At 44.7% G+C, this 5,678-nt stretch overlaps 1 non-coding gene across 1 annotated transcript; it reads right to left on the bottom strand.

The window, feature by feature from the left end:
- Nucleotides 1-636: 636 nt before the first annotated feature.
- On the bottom strand, nt 637-709 carry TRNAR-CCU (transfer RNA arginine (anticodon CCU)). The gene has a single exon. It is a non-coding gene; the product is annotated as a tRNA-Arg (tRNA).
- Between the last annotated feature and the right edge of the window lie 4,969 nt (nt 710-5,678).

Raw genomic sequence — 5,678 nt, 5'->3', positions numbered from 1 at the left:
CACATGTTGGTATGTATCTGACCCTTTAACCACGCCCACTGCACCCCATCAATATCACTCGTTTGTAGGCTTGCCCTTCAAAAATCCTCTGTTTTCCTTGGTAAATGCTTTGTTTGTCGCTCCCTGAGGCGGTTTTGTTACCACCTTGTACATCGCTCGTGTTACATGGGTAATTTCACTTTTGCCCATAACTTTGACTGCGAGCGTACTTCTTTTTCCTTTCGTGTCTGTCCTGCGCGTTCATTGTGGCGCTTTGAATCGGTTCGTTTTTTCCTCACAATTCCTTCTCTTGTAAACATTATGAGCGATATGTACTTTAAAGGTTTGAAATTCAGGTGATTCCGGGAGTTAAGCCTGTCCGGAAGTTCACATACATTGTGTGCGGACAGCGTTTACAGGCTTGTCTCAAACACATCTCTTGCGGAATCACCGCAAACTACTACACTTTAACCAGCCGGTATTTAGATTCATAGAAGTCCGGAGTAAACCATTCCTTCTTGTCCAAATACATCGCTCCCAGTCTTGGAAAGAAACGTGTATCTGTATAATTTCTCTTATTCTTCAATTCTGCTCCCTGTTGTGGTAAATGCGAGTGACAATAGATTAATATGGCAAAAGCAGGTAAAAGTGTAACTTCACCCCAGATGGGACTCGAACCCACAATCCCTGGCTTAGGAGGCCAGTGCCTTATCCATTAGGCCACTGGGGCCACACATCGACCACTGTTCCCAGGAAGTTGAAGGAAGTGCTGCTGCGCAAGTGCAGGACTCTGTCCTCACGTTTGTGTTATTTCTCCCTCAGTCACACTTCGTCTTGTTTCCAAAGACACTGTTTTGTGGTTTGCAAACAACTTTACTGTCTATAGACGAATCTTTGCTATACTTACAAAACTTCAACTGCTCCCTAGCAGAAATCTGCATCTAGGATGCATTCTAAGTTGGCAGATCTTTGCCGAAAACACGCTGGAATGCTACATTGAGTCCATTAGGTAGACATAAATGTCTGAATCATGAAGGTACATGAATCAAGGTGAAGGAGGATTCAAGCTGTCACAGAGCAGTTATGACCTGTTTAGCTTCTGTACTCTCGTCTCCCATGTCTGCTGTGGGCTGACTCGGGCAGTCCAGGCCATGCAGATGCTGTCAGCAGCGCCTGTTTTCTAGAGCACGGATTTGGGTTGGAAGTGGAGCTGAAGGTACAGAAGGTTTGGGATTACCAAAATGGCAGGTTTTTTTTACCTTTCATGGGGAGGTGGGATTGGGAGGCGCTGGCAAGACGCAAGTGTCCAAATGATAAATTGGTGCACTGTCTCGATTTACACAAAGAAGCAGACCAAGACAATCCATCACTGCGGTCACACCAACAAGGGTCTGCACTTGGTGCATACATGACCTCTGACAGTTTTGCTTGTGCAGTGGAGAATGCGTTGGTTAAAGCTACTGTTAAACACCGTGACCCTTTTTTTTGTCGGAAGCGTCCCGGCCTCTGCTTAAAGAGGGAGCGGGGTTTTCCATCTAGGCGAGTGCCATGCTATTGCACATGCCGGCAGGAGCATACCAGAGCTGTTCTTAGAACCCTACAACCTCTTCCCAAGCAGTGCTGTTGGTAGTGCACCTTCTATTTGGTGCACAACAGTGCACTTTCTGACAACTTTTGTGGCATTACACCCCTGCCTTTAATATGGTGCAAGCACATAGGCAAAAAGCTCCCTCGTTTGCATAGGGTCCACGCTCCCATTGAAATGAGGACACATCCCCTTCTGATCTTTATGGAATATGGCTAGCACTGGTGCTATCCATACTACTGACGGGGACACTCTGGCTTCTGCTGTTCCTTTCTTTAACACCGAAGTACATCAGGAGTTCAAACAATCGGCGCACACTACACTGTGGCCCCATAGCACTTTGTGTTATATGGCCCCATGCATCCTATGCATTTAAATAGTTGGGTGGGAGAAGGAGGAGAGAAATGCAAAAGATGGGGATGATTGGCAGGCACCAGTAATTTCATCTTGGAATGTTTGAGAAGAGATTGTAATGCTGATAATGTAGTTAGAAAAAGGCAGCATACCTTTTATTCTTCCCCCTGACCCCCCTCAATTTAGTGGAGCAGCAGACCTGGCACGGAAATATATGCCAGACAGCCTCTATTGAGACCTAGGCCCATTCATGGAAAAGGGGCGCAGTGTAGTAAGTCACCTTGCTGCACTTCATTAGTGGTAAAGGGCAGGAATGTGCCGGATTTAAGGCACACAGTACATTCCTGTCCTTTCCTCCCTGTGCTGGCGCACAATGGGCTGCCTATGCCAACACAGGCACCCTTGCACCATGATGCAAGAGTGCCCATGTTGCATGCAGTATTGTTTTTGTGCAGGAAGTCCTTAGAGGCATATTCCGCTATCTATGTGGGATGCAGGATGCAGGAGACATAGAAGGAGGAAGTTAGGAGGAGAAATAAAGATTTTTCTCCTTGTTGCGCCTCTCCAGGGGAGGTTATCCTTTTGGTGCATTACCAAGCTTACAAGGTTTAAGTCTGGAAATGCGTCAAAGACCATGGAAGTTGCATGGAAATGCCGCCCATTTTCAAAGCAATGCAACACAGAGTTTTTCACTGGATTGCTCCATATTTTTTGGAGTCACTCAAAATGACGCAAAGGGGCTTTACATGCCTTTAAAATATGAGTTAGATGCTTGTGTCACGCATGTACCATGATGCGTGGTGCAAGCATCACTCACACCTTGTGTAAATATGCCCCCTAGTGTTGGCACTCCATTCAGGGTCTTGTATAGTTTTCCCCATGCCCTCAACGAACATGAAGGTTTTCCATTTCCACACCTTTATTGGGGGTACGTCTAGATGGGAAAGATTTAAAAAGATTTATTTTCATTTATTCTCTGAAAATATGATCCTAGTTATTCATGGAGGACTGGGCATTGCAGAACTTGAGCTACTTGAAGGTCATTTTTGGGAGTTGCTGTACCTGCCTCTTGTGTTGCTTGGTACCACACATATTAGGAATGTGTTGTTTGCTATGTTCTGACAGACTGTTGTGTTTATTAAGCTATTGCATCAGGTTTCTTGACTGGCAGAACACCATTTCCAAATCTGTGTTTGTTGTAATTGTTTGAATATTTGTAAATTCAGTTGGTTGCCCTTCGCAAGAACAAGTCCATATTCATGTCCAACATCTAATTGGTTTGCTGTTCAAGGTACTATTTATTAAACATGGGTCTGTCACATTGTCCAAAAAGTGAATTTTGCATCGTCCACACTGACCCATCCATTGTGAAGGAATCTAAAGTTTAGGATCATTTATCTTCGTTTGTGGTGGCATACAGATTTGCTAATCCTGACATTATATTTCTTGTTGGTGTGTTGCCTTAAATGAGCTGTCCGAGGTAATTATGTCATAAAACTCCTGAAATTCAGCTCTGTCTTTCATACTAATGAATGTGTGTTATCTCTTCACCCCTCGGTTGTTCCTGTTTGAATATATTTCACTCCCTGTAGCTCATGCCTTACAGGTCTTTACATTTCTAGGAGACCATTGAAGAAAATGGGGAAGGAAGATGGGATTCCAGTTAAGGTGGCTCTCCGCTGTTGACCCCCTGTCCCCAAGGAGATTAGTGAAGGCTGTCAGGTGTGCCTCAGCTTTGTTTCTGGTGAACTAAAAACCGTAGGTGGCTCAATGAGTTACATTCACCCCATTAGTAATCTCCTGTTCAGAGAACTGAACCTGTGCACCCGGGTAGGGTTACAGTGAAGTGACAACCAAAAGCAGCTTAGAGATGAGGATCTGCCAGCTGCAGTAGGCTTCCTGGGCATGGACAATGGCTGGTATATCCACAAAAACTAAGAGACGTGAATGACTGCCATAGCCTCACGTTCTACCTCGGATGTAAGTTAAAGTTATATATTGAGGTAGCATAAAATGGCAGCAGCGTTTCCCTCCTTTTACCAACATCAGTTGCTTATAATGTAGCAAAAATGACATATGTAGAACATGACAGGCCTGCCTGAACGTCCACACGTTCTTATTCCTGAAGCCAGTGTGACAGCAGTGCAGGGAATATCCAAATATCAGAGTCAAGCGCAAAGGGAGAAATATCTGCTTATAGTAAAAACGGTTGCCTGCTGTAAGGTGAAAACTATCCGTATTTTCATGCCCTTAACATTAATGCTAAAAACACAGATTTATTTACGAACAATGAGTGTTAACAAAAGTTAAGGTAATGCATGTCAGCGGTTTGGTTCCTCTCATTTCACATGTTTTACTTAATCTTGTATTCCCTAAGAGTGTTAGCTATTTCATCATGTTGTGTTTCCGTATTATTTTGTTCAACTTATTGCTCTTGTATAGTTCATAGTTTGAGTCGTGCCAGGTGTGTATGAGGGGCTTTGATTGAGACCTCTGGCACTCAGGCGAAGGCAAGCACAGTGCCTGTCCATGGGCGGCCTTCCTACAGAGCACACAGAACAATGGTTATGTATTCTAGTTGAAACTGAAATTCTGTGGAATGTGTGAAGGGATTACACAGATGTCAAAACATTAACAAGGCAAAAGGAAATAAGTATCTGTAGGAGGCTGGCCTGGCTTGTAGTGGGTACCAGAGGTACATACACCTTGCGCCTGGTCCAGTTATCCCTTATTAGTGTAGAAGAGGTGTTTCTAGCAGCTTAGACTGATAGAAGGTAGCTAAGGCAAAGCAGCTTAGGCTGAACTAGGAGACATGTAAAGCTCCTACTATACCACTGGTGTCATATGCACAATATCATAAGAAAACACAATACACATAATTACTAAAAATAAAGGTACTGTATTTTTTTGACAATATGCCAAAAGTATATCAGTGAGTACCCTCAGTATGAGGATAAGTTATATACACAAGATATATGTACACAAACCAAAATTAGGTAAGTAATAGCAAGAAAAGTAATGCAAACAGTGTAGAATTACAATAGATTGCAATAGGAGCACATAGGTATAGGGGCAACACAAACCATATACTCCAAAAGTGGAATGCGAACCACAAATGGACCACAAACCTACGTGAGCTTGTAGAGGGTTGCTGAGACTGTAAGAAAACAATGAGGGTTAGAAAAATAGCCCACCCCAAGACCCTGAAAGGTAGGTGTAAAGTGCACCTAGTACCCCCAGAGAGCACATAAGTCGTGATGGGGGAATCTGCAGGATCACAAACAAACACCAGCAATGCAACAACAGTGGATTTCTGGACCTGAGTACCTGTAAGACAAGGGGACCAAGTCAAATAGTCGCGACAGTGTCGAGAGTGGGCAGGATCCCAGGCAATGCCAGCTGAGGGTGCAAGGAAGCTGCCACCAGATGGAAGAAGCTTGGAGTTCTGCAAGAAAAAAGAGAGCTAGGGACTTCTCCTCTGGAAGACATATGTCCCACGTCGCGATGAAGCTTGCAGAGGTATTCCCACGCAGAAAGATCGCAAAAGAGCCTTGCTAGCTGCAAGGGTTGCGGTACAGGTTTTTGGGTGCTGCTGTGGCCCGGGAGGGACCAGGATGTCGCCACTTGGAAGAGGAGATAGAGGGGGCGCCCAGCAACTCAGGGAGCCCTCACAGAAGCAGGCAGCACCTGCAAAAGTACCTGAGTAGGGACTTGGAAGGAAAGTGAACCGGAGTCCACGCAAAGTCACAAAAGGGAGTCT

The sequence above is a fragment of the Pleurodeles waltl genome, chromosome 12, assembly GCF_031143425.1.
Source record: "Pleurodeles waltl isolate 20211129_DDA chromosome 12, aPleWal1.hap1.20221129, whole genome shotgun sequence".
In the NCBI taxonomy this organism is placed as follows: Eukaryota; Metazoa; Chordata; class Amphibia; order Caudata; family Salamandridae; genus Pleurodeles; species Pleurodeles waltl.
The sequence above is the reverse complement of the archived record's forward strand: the minus strand, read 5'-3'. Positions and strand labels throughout refer to the sequence as shown.